At 43.1% G+C, this 15152-nt stretch overlaps 1 pseudogene; it reads left to right on the top strand.

Annotated features, from left to right (window-relative positions):
• The first annotated feature begins 7131 nt into the window (after positions 1 to 7131).
• On the top strand, positions 7132 to 7246 carry LOC149458546 (U2 spliceosomal RNA; annotated as a pseudogene).
• The last annotated feature ends 7906 nt before the right edge of the window (positions 7247 to 15152 follow it).

Below are 15152 nucleotides of genomic sequence, written 5' to 3'. Positions count from 1 at the left end.
CTTGTGAATCCAGGAACATCCTAAATAAATCAATAGCCGCTCCAATGATTATAGTGGAGACAAAAAAAACAAAGTTTACCTAGCATCCAATACTAGGAGGGTGCTACATATATATAATCAGACCTAAAAAAAAGATTTAAAGTCCAATAGTAAAAATATAAAAATACAATATCATAGAAATGTGGGCAATCCATAAGTATGCGAGTAAATAAAATATGCAACTAAAAAATTAAAAACTGACATCCCTTCACTTCATGTTCCAGAAACAAAACAAAAAGAAGGGGGAAATTCTCTCTTAGGACTCATGTTGACATGCATAGTTTTCCTGAGCTACATTTGAAAAAAAAAGCCACCACTACTAATAAGACTGGCTATTTATACGAATGACCCAGGCAACAAAACAACTTAAAGCAATACTGTCAGTTGTCCAATTAAATCCTAATGTAAGTCCTCTGCAATAGAAAACATATTAAACTCACGTCCCTGTTGGCTTGTGTCACCTATCATCGCTCCGTTCAATTGCTAGTGACTCTGTAAGGCTCTTCAGCAAGCTTTGGTCTCATCCTCCGATCTCTGTGTAACTACAAGGCTCAGCAGTGATATAGGGGTCAGCAGATGGAATTAAAGTGAGTACCTGGGATTCAGATGTCTGACACTCCAGGAAGTGCTCAATGCTGAAAAGTCTGACAGACCCTGAAACACCTGAATGAAGCAAAGGTAGGAGACACAGGCCAATGGAAAGGTAAGCATATTACCTCTTTTGTTGTGTGGATTTCCCAATAAGATATTTTTTTACCACTGACAGAGCTACTTTAATATGATTCTGTGTGCCATTGACAAGTTCGTATTAAGGCCTCATGTACACATGAACTCCCCTAGACGTCTAGCTCTTCTGGCAGCAGAAAAATGCTTAACATGGTACCGGTAGCGCTTGGACGTTTATTCATTTGATTTACCACAGTATTTTCAATTGACATGAATAAATACCCAAGTGCTAAAGGCTGCTAGTGTTTAGACACGTTTAGATGCATTTAGAATGGGTGCCATTGAAAAGAGTGGGCTGTGACTTGTCATTTCCAAAGACGCATGACAAGTCACACTTGTGAATGGAGCCTTACTGTACACCTCTCAGTGCATAATAGTAGAGAAGGTTCCGGAACTACAATGTATGCTCAGCGGGGGGGGGGGCAATAAAGGCCTTGTGTGTCCAATATGCATTCCTTCTTTAGAACCCAAGATGCTCCAAGAGGCATGTTCTGTTACTTTCTGGCCCAATGCCTTCAGCCTCTTGTAAATTCCTATTGACCATTAGGTATCATAGTGATTTAATTGGTTATTTAACTGTTACAGGCACTTACAGTATATACTGCAGTCAATTTACACTGAGCTTTACATATATATATATATATATATATATATATATATATATATATATACAAAAATTTGTTATTGATTTATTATATATCATAGCGCAGAATTATTTAAATATATATAGAGTACACTGTATATCTATATACTATTTTGTACATTCATATAAGTCCCTGCCCTCAAGGAGTTTCCAATCCAAGGTCCCTAACTCACATTCATACATACACATACTAGGGCCAATTTATACAGGAGCCAGTTAACCTACCAGTATGTCACTGGAGTGTGGGAGGAGTACCCAGGGGAAACCCATGTAGGCACAGGGAGAACATGCAAACTCCACGTAGGTAGTGCCGTGGTTGGGATTTGAACCGACGACCCCAGTGCTTCCAGGTGGAAGTGCTAACCACTTGTGATGAGCCAATAAAATTGTGTTGGACATAAAATGGTTCAGGCCAGATTCCTGGATGTTCAGGTACAAGCGTCTTATAGCACACCTAGATTTGGAGCAATAGAAAGAAATGGACAGGCCCCATTTGTACTTCCATTTTGATCCTGGAAGAAAAATCAAATTATCGTGTTCAAACCGCTCGAAGGAACATATCATGATCCAATGTTTGGGTTGTGTTACAGGACATCAATCATCAATCTGAAGAGCAGAAGTAAAAGTCTTCCTGTAATAAATAGCATGGTCTTGAAGGTTTCAGGCTCTCACAAGAGCTAGAGGAAGGTAAGATTATTGACTTACCAATTGGCATGTGGCTGCTAATAGGCGTACCAACCAGTGACGCTTGTGAATACATTCACTGGCATGTTTTTTTAATTTAAATTAAAATTAATTAATGCAGTTAACAATTAGGACACTGCAACATTAAGCCAATAAGACTAACATGCACTTACAGTCACATAGCAACAAGAAAAAGAATCCAAGATGTGATCCATTAAGCAAGTAAATAAGCAGTCGGTCAATTAATCAATCTACCAATTAACCAAGCAGTCAGTCATTTAATGGGTAGTGCTCATCTGTCTTTTACTTAATTCTACTTAGAAAGGAGGGTATCTCAGTCAACAAGAATATTTTTTGAGGTTTGAGCAAAAGATAAAATGTCATTTGGGAGGTCATTTATGAGTAGTCTAGTTAGATAACATTGAGTAGGGTGAAAGCAATGCGCTATCAATCATTGGTTGTCAATGGCTAGGGTTTAGATAAATGACTACCAAATGTCAAAGAGATTCTTTTCTTAGAGAGACCTCCATCCACTGCTTGTAAAGCACATAAGTCAACTATTCAATGAACAAAATTGTCTTTTTGGCTACATGAGAAATAATAGTAAAGAGTTGTCTGCAGTCTTCAGAACTCCTGGTGCCAGGGATGTCTATTATGGCAAAATGTGCCCACTTATATACTAAAGGTAAATACAAGGGTTCTTCAAAAAGTTTCCTCACTTTTTTAACTTTTTGAAGACCCCTCATAGTTAACCAGGAGTGAAGTGAAATATAACACGTGGAGATATGTAAGTGTGATGGAAGAACCTGAGTATAATTTCATAATACATTCTGGCTTTGACCATCATTCAAGATACCCATATTTTGGGTACATATATCCATTGATACATGAGGGATCATGCGGGTCCATTTATTGGGTCTAGTTGTTATTTAAGAGTAATCCAAAGGCTGTTAGAAAATATACAGTAGAGTACTGGCATGTTTATAACACCAATAAATACTGAAACTTTGTGGATCACTTCTTCCATGTTTTTATTTTCATTTCAGTTTACTGTAGCTGGATCTGCAAAAGATTAATTGTGATTGGCCAATTTAAATGACTGAACTTTGCACAACAATGGAAAGGGAAATGTGGTAAATCAATCATTAGCCGTCTTACTTTGATCACACTGCTACATCTAGTATCCAACCCAGTCTTTTAAAGCCTTTTTACCCCTAAGGAACCCTTAAAATATTTATAAGGTCTCAGGGAACCCCTTGCTATAAAAATGATGCCAATTGTTTGTGATACATTAGCATGATAAGAAAGTTATGGAATGGTTTAAATATAATGTAGAACCCTCTTGTGTTCTACTAGGGTAGTGTAGGTAAATTTATTGTGTATGACTCGTGGTAACTGCATGAGTCTGTGATTAGGTCGGGTCACTGCAGGACAGGCTGAATGGCTTTACAGGTTGGGACTCTATCGCCTCCACCTGGTTCTGGAGGACCATGGAAGCTTCCACAAGCCAGTGGGCGGAAGAGATGGAGACCTAATCTGCATGTTTATGGGAGTCTAATCAACCCCAGGTTTGGAGACCCTGAAGGGGTGGTAAGGCTAACACATAAATATGGAAGAGTAGGGCTGGCAGGGGAGTCAAGTGAAAGATGGAGTGCTGAGGAGGCTGTCAGTAGCCTGCGAGGGATCCCCTAGGTCTAGGGGGGATGGCCGCCAGGCTGGGCTTGGGCTGGGCTCAGGAGGAGCCATTCAGCATCACAGTTTGAACAGGATTTAGGCCTGGGAGCAGTAGAAGCAAGGATGACAGCGTGAGTGCATCAGCACACCTAGAGATTTACAAGGGGAAAGACTGCCACATGTAGCAAGCTTTCAAAGGACAACGTTGTACTTAATCCTTTATCCTTGTCCTGGGAGATTTTCAGAGCAGCCAGGAGGGCTGGTAGTGTCTGCAGGCTGTGTTGCTGGGAGTAGCTCCACAGGGTAGAAGAGATATCTCTTCATGTAGTTGCAACAAGCTAAGCTAACTTTCAGAGGGAGCTGAGAGTCCCTAGCTCATAAGGAGCAAATACTACTGACCCGTAATGATTGACCGCTTTCAAGGAAAAGAACAGTCCAGGATCTGTTTCTGTAAGTAAGAAGGAAGTTGTCTCTATGCATTGATTCAGTCAAGTTGGGCATCCCATAGTCCCTATTACCCCCATCCAAGTTATATCCCCTAAAAAATTAACAAAAACCAAGCTCATGTACTGTTCACTGACTGTGGATGCAAGGGTGGAAAATGCATATTGCCTTGCTGTGCAAAGCTTAGATGGATCCAGAAACACAGCGGCCCTATAGAGGGTAGCACTACAATAAAAACAAATATTATGGCATACCTAACATACAGTATTTGATACCCAGGGTAAATATTTTTACACCCTCATGCTCTATACAACAAAAGTTTGAGTAGAAATCTTGAAAATAAATTATTAAGATTATTGATAATAATAACAGGAAAAAGTGCAGGCAGTAAAAATTGAAGCAGCCCCTAAAATTGGCAGTCAGTTAAGGTATGCCCCTTGGTGGTTGGTGTAGATAGGCTGTGGGCAGGGCAAACTTGTCCTTTACGTAGGAGTACCTTTTCTTGTATGTGCACACACTAATGCCTGGGACCAAGCGGGGCTGCATTCATGTGAACTCAACATTAAAGCAGCACGCTGTTTTTGGAAGTGAGTAGTACACCTGGTGCAGTTGTACTCTAACTCTATCCCATGATACCGCAGACCTTGTCCTGTGGAATGTGACATTTAGAGGGGAAAACCACCGAGCTTGTGTTCTGCTCCACCAGTCCAGATTTCCTATCCCCTCATTCCTACCTGTCAGTCCCACTGTGCGACAAGCGCTGATCTCCTGTGTGCACAACTGAACTTCTTCAACTCCTCCCGTACCTGCAGCTAAGTCCATGAGGTTTCAATCCTGGTTGGCTGGGGCACCGACCACTAGGGAGGAAATCAGCGCACTGATCCCCTTGCTATACAGAGAACCCATCACCTGTGCCTGTACTGCTCTTCCTCTTTCTGGCTGATATGTCATTCCCTAAGTGTTGGTTACCCATGGCAACTATGTGTCCTCCTCTTCACTCTCCGTGTGTATAACAGGCCCTGGTCTTTGTTATATGCTGTATACCACCATGCACCCCTTTGCAGTTACTTCAGACCAGGCCAAGAACAGTTAAATAACATTTACTGTATATCCAAATGGTACAGTCCAGAAATACACAATTAGTGGCAAGGTTCATCCCTAACTATCTACTGTAGGCTGCCCAGTGCATACCTTCCCCCAAATCAGAGTCCTTAAAGTCCGTAATCTTGCAGTATCCTGGCTCTGGGTGTAATTCTTCTTGAGGGTGCTCCATAGGTTGCGGTGGGTTACATCGTTCTTTCAGCCTGTGGGTACACTCCCCATCCAGACCACAGCCAAGTCTGCTCGAACAGAGCCTTCCCCCTTTTTATAACAGAGGCAGGGCAGAGGCCAAAAATGCCTGGGAAAGTGCCAAGCCAAGGTTAACCCCTGAAAAATTATTTAGCTGAACCTATAAAACCATAGACTTAACTAGAACAATTTGTAAGCATCTGTTTACAAGAAGAACAATTTGCCATTGCTCAAAGAGCTCCTAGCAACCTCAACATTGAGCCATGGCTGAGAAATGCTAATTTAAACAATAACAAAAATGTAGGTCCCCTTTCATTCTTTTGCTTTCTTTAATGGCTTGATTGGCCAAGTTGGTCGGCCATTCCTCCAATGGTTTGTACCTTCTTATATATTATTTAAGATCCCACAAACACCTTCTTTCCCTCTTCTGCCATTTCAGCAAAGTAATGTCATGACACATCATGTGTCTTAGGGATAGTTCAATGCTGAATAAAATGTTATTCACTTAAAATCAGTTTTTGGGCCTGTCAGCGGAACATGTTTTATTAGAGAAGGAGTCTCCATGTCATGTGGCTCCGGGATAGTTATATAACGAGCCGCCAGCAATGTGCATTGGAGAGGAAATAGACTGAAGTCCGTTATCAGACCTGTCACATTGCACAGCACTTGCAGGAGATAGCTGAAGAGATCAATGTAACGTGCGTTGTCATGATGGATCTGCAGGTCTGTGCTAAGCCCTACTATCAGTTGTGAATATTCTAACCTTATAGGAAAAACCTGAACTAATAAAACATAAAAATTAAAGTGTAACTAAAGTCGATTTTTTTTTAGATTTGCATAGAGAGGGGTTAGAACCCCTGTTAAATCTTCATTGCTGTCTGTATCCCCATTAGGAGATTAATTTTCTCTGATAACTAGATATGTGTCGGATATGGAAAACAAATGGATCTGAATTTCGTTCCATTTGTTAATTCGGATGCACATGATGCCACTCGATACTGTCCAATCAGCTCACAGCATTTTTCTTGGTGGGTTGGACTAGCATCCAAAAATATTGAATCTGTCTGATTCAAATCCATCCAATTTGATAATATATCAAATATATAGCAGTCTTCTGGAAAAACTACAAAGTTTTTGGAGTCCACCCAGACCAACGAAGACACAAAACTTCTAAAAAATTCTAAAAACAAATCAGGTCCACATAATGAATATAACGAAATTAAATTCTTCACTGAGCGAATGCATCTGAAGAAAATATAAACAAAAATTCCAGCACGCACATGTCCACTGATCACTTATGACACTGGGAATAAAAGTGAAGAAAAATTCCAAGTTTTGAGTTGTCACCAGAACAGTAATGATAGGAAATCCGTATGGACAATTGTTCTCATAACAGCTAAGAGAGTTTCTCTCACATAATAAAGATATTCTCTCACTTCTTGTTGAGTCTACAGAACAGGAAGTAAAGGGAAATCTCCCTAATGAGGCACAGATAGCAAAAAAGAATTGACAGGAGAATTGACTTGCTCTATCCAAAATTAACTCAAAGGGATTGGGTTTAGATACAGTATATGTTGGCAATTTTGCGGAAAAGTTAAAAAAAAAAAAAAAAAAGACAAGGCAGAAGTAAAGAGTCTTCTCGGCCTTTTGGCTAAGATCAAGTGTAGTATCTGTTCTTATCAGTGTCCAGTGGGGGTGCTCCCGACCATTCTAGTTTACGGGGATGGTTGTTGTATAGTACCCTCACTGGTATGATGGGGGTCCGGAAGGCTAGTACCGGAGGGACAGAAACCAGGGAGCGCCATGATTCGTTCTGGGGCCTTGGGAGTAATTCCTCTGGGGAGACCGGAAAGACCCAGTACCTCCTGATCTGAACGTGCTACCTTGGTCTGGCCTGGGGCTGGGGACGCAAAAAGTCCGCAAACTCAGTGCCCCCTGGGGAAGACGCTCTCAGGGGTGTCACTAGTAACACTTGGGTGTGGGACCCCACGGTGTGAAGATGACACATGGCCACTGTTTTTCACTTCTTTTTGCACAGCGCCCTAAGGACCAGGTCTTTTGGCTAAGTCCAGGGCAATTTTTGCTACAGGCCTCAGGGCCTGGTCTGTGCACTATTAGGCACGGTACCACTTTTTTATTTTATTCTATTTATTTAAATCACTCCCACGTTTTGTCACTTTTTCTGTTCTTATGTGTGTGTTTTTTCACGGATGGAGGGTGTGGGTCCTCGGGCCTTACCTGAAGTCTAGGGGGAGGATGTGTGGCCATACGGTTCCTTCCTCCCCTGATCCCTAGGGGGTTTTCTCTTCGGGAGAACCCCCTTGCCTAGTACTGGATGTCCGGCTTCGGCTGGGCATAAGGAACGGTGGTCCACCAGGCCTTTTGGCCAGGAGGACCAAATGGGAACCTTGTCCCTGTCAGGAGCTTCGTGCCCCGGGGGATCGGGTGAACGGTCCAACCCTTTCGGGGGTAGGACAAACACACCCCTAAGTGCACGTTTTTCGTGTGGTGTTCTTGCACTTGCACTTTTTTGCGGACACTTACGGGTTTTTACGTTATAGTTGCACGTTTGCGGACTTAAAAAAAAAAAAAAAAAATATGTTGGCAATTTATGACAAAGTGACAGGGTCTTTTGTTTGATACCCCCATCATACATACTTACCTCTTCCATGCCAAGTACTTTCAGGTATTCCTCCCTTGATTCAGAGTTTGACACCTCGCCAGGTCTTTTAGCTATGGTCACAGGGATTCTTGCCTCACAGAAGCATGGTATATGGTCAAGAGGTGCCTAATGGCCCAAGCTAAGTGAGTTGGTATGGATAAAGAGTATTGCTGGCTAGATTCAAAAAAGGGGGTGAGACAGAAGGGACTAATTAACAGACAGCTGTGTAAGCTGTGTACCAGGGTGGGCTCCCCAGGATACGGTGAAGTCACGAACGAGGAAGGCAACCCCAACACCAGGTTTTCCCACAACAGAATTTTACTTAGATGTGGCAAATAAACACAACCACAAATGCTGGGAACATACAATAAATTTACATACACCCAGCTCAAAGGCTGAGACCCTTGTGCTGCACAGCACGGCGCCTTCACTGGATGATGGTAGAAAGCAAAATAATTTACCTACTGGCGGGCAAAACTAAGCTGCCACACCTTACCTGTTACTACCCTAAAAGAGCAGGAATCAGTGTATGGGTGTACGGTATGGGCTAGCCTGTGGTGCAGCACAACGGCTTACAATCTTACACAAATCTACAGTATTCCCCCTCCCATAACTGGTCCTGTAGCATGTGCCTGAGTATTCCTTCTGAGCAAAACACCAGTCTGGCTTGAGTTTGTGGGATTTTATCAGCTCTCCAATGTAAAATGTCACTTTAAGTTGTGGAGTCCTTCCAATGATCAGTAACAACACTTGTGGCCTGGCACAAACAGATACCCTAACTAACTATAGGCCTGTCTCAGTCTCTGGAGGCGCCAACACTGAAATTAGGTGCGTGCACGATCTTACCGACCCGGGTCTGCCTTGCATCCGCTGGTGACTCAGAACAGAACAAATGTCTCTCCAACAAGCATGCAATCTCATCAGCCTTCCTGGCAGCGATCTTCCTTTCTCTGAACAGAATCAGCGACTTGAACACCATCAGCTTCACTAGCTGCAGTTCTCACACCTGGATGCCAACGGATTCTCTGCTCACATGGCTCTTTTCCTTCACCATCATCAAAACATGGCTGCAGTCTCTCTTCCTGTTCACTGAGCTCCCATGTGTAAAACCCCACCCCTTCCTGAATATAGAAATATCTATGCAGTCTGAGGCTGTGTTAGAAAAACAGTGACATCTTGTGGCTAAATCGCAGAATGTCAGTAAAACATTTCAAAACATTTAATTCACAATGAGAGCTGTTTCCCCATCTCACAGCTGTACCTTTACTACCAGTTTTACTAAATCCACCCCCACCACCTCCCCTAAGCTAAACTGCACTAACCCCCCCCCCCCAGTCTTTTTACTTATCTTAGTTCTAGAGCCATGGAATCCTCTGGTTCAGCCTGTTGGACCAAAATCTCTTGGTAGAGGTACAGCATTGAAGAAATTTTTGTCTGACAAGATGGAAACACCAGAGGTGGCTGCTACTCTGGGACTAAGGTAAACGAGCAGTGAGAGATTGAAGGCTTGATTCACATCTGTGCGGGGGGTGCTGCTGCGGATCCGCACAAAAATCCGTGCAGCCACACCACCCGCACAGAGGAATGCGGACCCGCGGACAGGTGCCGTTAATTCTAACGGCATGCCATCCGCACTGGAATTTGCAACCGTACTGAGAATCTAGGTTCCAGTGCAGGCTGCGTTTTCAAAAGAAGTGCAGGGGCTTCTTCCCTGGGTGTCCAGGGGCACGGGAGTCCATTCAAATGAATGGGCTCTTGTGCCCGCGCAAAACGCGGACCACAGGAATGCAGATATGTGAACCGGGGGTAACACAGTTTATCTTATGGCAGGTGGGGGAAAGTTTTAGTAAAGTTATGTCTGAATTGAAGTGAATTCAAGGGAAGATCACACTGACCTGAAGCTTTCCTCTAGCTTCTTGATGAATGCCCACCCTACCTGTTATTGTCACAGATATATTTGCGGTGTCTAAGATGTCAGCAGGCAAATGCTCACTGATTTCCACAAATTGCTTTGTTTTGTGCTAAACTTATGCTGAGGACAGACTTTTAAACTATGGGTAGCACTACCCCCATAGGAGTTGCTGAAAATTTGGGTCCCCCTATAGTCTTGCACAGCCAGGCAACACAAATCTTCCTCAGACTTGCATTGAGAGTCAGTAAACAGCCATTGAGTTTGGTTTAATGTTTTATTAAGAGGTGTTAAACTTGGATGGGGTAAAGAATGTACGGGATGCCTAATAAAACTGCAAACCGAGGACAAACTCCTTAGCAACTATGTACAAGTCTTTACACAGCAGAAACTCTTCTTGGAGAGCTCTCCAGCCCCTCCTGGTGTACCTTCCCAGACCCCAGACAATTCTCTTCTTATCCAGCTGCCTGAGGGAATCCCTGGGCAAGGGATTCCAGTGCCTGCCGCTTTAAATGAAACATTTCCAAGTAAGGAGCTAATCAGGTTTCCCACCAGAGTGCTCTTTTTCCCAACCCTTTGAGGACCAAGGGACGTATTTGTCCCATATTTTTAATTGCCTGTATCATCTGATTAAGAACTTAAAATATTTTTTTTTTTTGGTTTGAGTCAAAATATTAGTTCTTATCAACAAATGGATCTAGCTTTTTGCCAATTATTTCATGAAATGGCTTAGTTACAGCAACTGAAGTGTACGAACTTTAAAAACAAAAAATTGATTCTTATGGTCCTCAAAGGGTTATTAAGGGCTCGTTCACACTTGACTGTTTTACCAACGCTTGCCAAACGCCCCTATAGCGTTTGGCAAGCGTTGGTCCAGCGTTTGCGGAGCGTTTTTTATTGCTCGGCAAATGCTCCGCAAACGCCACATGCACGGTTTAGAGGCGGTTGCTAGGCGTTTGCTGAGTGTTAAAAACGACCCACAAACGCCTATAATGAAGTTTAAATGGTGTTATCGCTCCACGCTGCAACGGCGCCGCAAACCCCGGCCGAGCGTTTGCTGAGCAGCACCATAGACTAGAATAGGAGGCTTCAACGCCTCCTGACTCAACCAGAGGTGTCCGTTTTGCCGTGACACGACTCTAACGCTCCCGTTAGAACAGCACCATGTGCTGCAATGTGCAGAATTGTCCGAGGCGTTTGGGAAGCGGTAAAAACGCTTCCCAAACGCCTCCCTGCCTCCTGCACACAACGCTAGTGTGAACGTAGCCTAACTGGCCCAGGGGGTGTAGGACTAATCTCTCAGTCCTGTAAGCTGATTTAGGCAGGTGGCTGCCTTCAGGTCTTCCAAGAGAGACATTCAGCGAGATCTAGAAAAGAATCAGGTTTAATGTTTGAGAAGCAGTGTATTTGGGGACATCCTAATTCTGACCTCACCATCCTTCTCATATTGCATATGCAATCAACTTCTTTTTTCAACTTTAAAATCTACTAAAGTGACTAGTGCTCATTATTTATGAATATCCAAAGAAAAGAAACATACCTGTGAGTAACTTTACTTAAAGTGAATGGACTTGAAGCATTCCTAACAAAGCTGTTTGAGAGCTGAAGATCCATATTCATGAGGCTGTAAACCTCTGAAATGAAAAATGAACAAAGCATATCCTTCTATAGTGTGTGATAGCCTCATCCAAATCACCTTTTATGATAATAGTCTCTTCCCTCTGCTATCTGCATGAGTCACTTTTGACAGGTTATGCTGACACCACAGAATCCAAAGGATGGCCCCGCTCCCTCCTCCAGCACACAGCAAGTGATTGACAGCCTCAGCTGTGCTTGTTTTCCTGTGTGGAAGGGGAAGGGTGTCCATTCCCTCCACTCTAGTCTCACATTACACTCAGTTCCCTGCTCTGGCTGTGCATTGTGTGACATCAGATCCACGCTTGTGCCTTGTGCAGCTGGGAAATAACCTTTGATCTGTGTAATCTGAACAGCTGTAGAGAAGAGAGGGCTGCCAACAGGCCCAGACTGGCCATAGGGCACACTGGCCATTTGCTCAGTGGGCTTGGGCCGCCTGGATAGGAGGGGCGGCCAGGTTTCATAGAGGAACCAATCTGTGCGTTTCACTCCTGCAGTCACTGAATCCCCTCTGCTCCTCCTCTCCCTCCTGCAGACATTTTCTTCTTGCCAAGGTCCGTATAGGGTGTGCCCATCAGTGTGCCCCTTACATTAGGTGTCGCCATCAGAGTACAACTTTACATCATGTATTCCCATCACATCAGGTGTGCCCATCAGTGTGCTCCTTTACATCAGTTGTCCCCATCAGAGTGCCCCTTTTCATCACAAGTGACCATCAGAGTGCCCATTTTCACAGTATGTGCCCATTTGTTCCCCCTTAACATAACATGTGCCCTTCAGAGTGCACCCTTAACATAAAAGATGACAATCAGAGTGCCCCTTAACATAAAATGTGCCCATCAGAGTGTCCCTTAACATAAAATGTGCCCATCTCTCTCTCTCTCTCTTTCTGTTTGATCAGATGCTTTTAAGAGCAGAGGAGAGATCCTTTCTTTCTTAAAGAAGAAAAAAAGAAGTAAAAAAATTATAAAATATGAAATAAAAATAAAAACCTACTGACACCAGTGGCGGAACTACCAGGGTCACAAAGGTCGCTCTTGCGACCAGGCCCTGGCGTTACACCACAGGGAAAGGTCCCCGGGCTTGGGGCTGCTCACTCTAAAATGCCCGAGCCTATTTTTTGTCCCAGTCTGGTCCCTGCTACAGATAAACAGGTACAACTTATGTAGGAGGATTTGTTTAATCTATGTGTATCACACAATGCTAGTAACTTCACTGGGTATATGTAAGGGTTTACATCCACTTTAACCACTTGCCAACCATAGCCGAATGACAGCTACAGTCATATGACGTCCTCCCAGAATGTGCTCTCCTGCGAGCCCCTGGGGGGCACACACCCCAGCAATCTCTGTGACCTCTGTGCGGCCTTTTACCATGTGATCAGCTGTGTCCAATGACAAGGCAGATCACTGGGGAATGCAGTTGCCGGTTATTGGCTGCACTTTCCTCATACTGTCACAGCATGAGGAAAGTACTGCTGATAACCAGCAATTGTCAGAGGATGGATCAGCCTCAATCATCAGGGCACTGAGGATCAGTGCCCAGCAATGCCACCCACCTGTGCCCAGCAATGTCCCCCATCAGTGCCACTCATCAGTGCTGCCCAGCAGTGCCATCCATCAATTCCCAGCTGTGCCGCCAGTCAGTGCCCAGCAGTGTCGCCAGTCAGTGCCATCAGTCAGTGCCACCCATCAGTGCTGCCCATCAGTGCCCATCGGTGCTGCCTATCAGTGCCTATCATTGTTGCATATCAGTGCAGCATCATCAGTGCTGCCTCATCAATGCCCATCAGTGCTGCCTATCCGTGCCACCTCATCAGTGCTGCCTATCAGTGCGCATCAGTGCCGCCTATCAGTGCTGCCTATCAGTGCAGCCTCATCAACACACATCAGTAAAGGAGAAAAATTACCTGTTTGCAAAATTTTTTAATAGAAAGAAAGAAAACCTTTTTTTTTTAATTTTTTGGCTCTTTTTTTGTTTATAGCACAAAAGATAAAACACCCAGCTGCGATTAAATACCACCAAAAAAAACTCTATTTGTGTGAATAAAATTATAACAATTTCATATGGCTGCAGTGTTGCATGACCGCGCAATGGTCATTGAAAGTGCGACAGCGCTGAAATCTGAAAATTGGCCTGAGCAGGAAGGGGGTAGAAGTGCCCGGTAGCCAAGTGGTTCATGAAGATCAGTATAAATAGCACTACATAGCAAAAACATCTGAGCAGAAAAATTTACTGGGATAGAACTGAAGGAAGCATTTGTGCTCAGATTGATATACATAAGTGTGGCTGAGCATTTATTGCTGAAATACGGGGGTGAGAGGCAGAGCTTTATGTATTAGGTAACAGCGGAGACACCCATAGGATAGGTAATGGTTCCTACCACTTGTACCTACATCACTGCCTTACATAGTACCCGGCATGTTTGCGGTAGTCCTACATGGTAGAACACATTAACAATTAGAAGAACTGTTAAGAAGAACTCAAGTCAAGAGAGAATGAAAAACTGAACAGAATTCCTGCTAAGCTTTGACCATACAAATTACTTTTGTCAGTAATACTCTGTAGTGTTTCCATCTCTTATCATTGGCATTGCTATTTGGTAGATCTTGGGGTGCCCCCTACTGATAGCATTTAGAACTGAACACAGTGGCTGTGACAGAAAGGTGACACTATGCTTAAAGATATACAGGCATACCTCGGTTTACGAATTTAATGCGTTCTCCGGGACGTTTCGTATTCTGAAAGATTAATAAACAGAACACGGTTTTCCATAGGAACGCATTGAAAACCAATTAATCCATTCCAGAGGTCCGAAAAATAGTAAAAAAAAAGTATTTTATCTGTTCAAAACTCTTTATAAAGTGCATTGTAACCTCCCTAGCGGTCTGATTATGTCCATATTTCTGTGCTCAAAGCGGTACATTTTTTGCATGGAAATATGTATTTTTTTTATTGTAGACCTGTAATTTTTAGGAATAACTCACTGAAATCTGTCCGAACAAGAGTCTAGTAAACATCCCGGGTATGTTAAAATTTGAAACACGGAATCATAAATTATAATTTAATAAATAATCCTAAAAATAATAATATAATAATAAATTTAATTCAATAATATAATCAAACCAAAAACACTCAAATTTTAAATATAGCGCCAAGTTCGCACATCGCTGAGTAAAGTCGCAAAATCGTTTTCAGTGTCTGATGATGAATTTCCCCCAAGAATCATTATCACTCAATTCTGCAAGTGGTTCTAATTTACTATCGCTGTTCTCTAGCTGGTCTAAAACCGCTTTTGACCTAAAGGGACACTTTTTGGACGCCATGGACGTTTCTCAGTTTCCAGGTAGAAAGAACAGTAAAAATGCAGGCAGGGCACAGGACAAAGCACTCGGGACAAAATGTATGTGAAATACAGGAATGTTTTACTATGTGATTTTAGTGTA

The sequence above is a fragment of the Staurois parvus genome, unplaced genomic scaffold (genome assembly GCF_062004578.1).
Source record: "Staurois parvus isolate SC_StPar_1 unplaced genomic scaffold, SC_StPar_1.0 ptg000283l, whole genome shotgun sequence".
Taxonomy (NCBI): domain Eukaryota; kingdom Metazoa; phylum Chordata; class Amphibia; order Anura; family Ranidae; genus Staurois; species Staurois parvus.
Note: the sequence above shows the minus strand (reverse complement) of the source record. Positions and strands in the feature narration are given on the sequence as shown.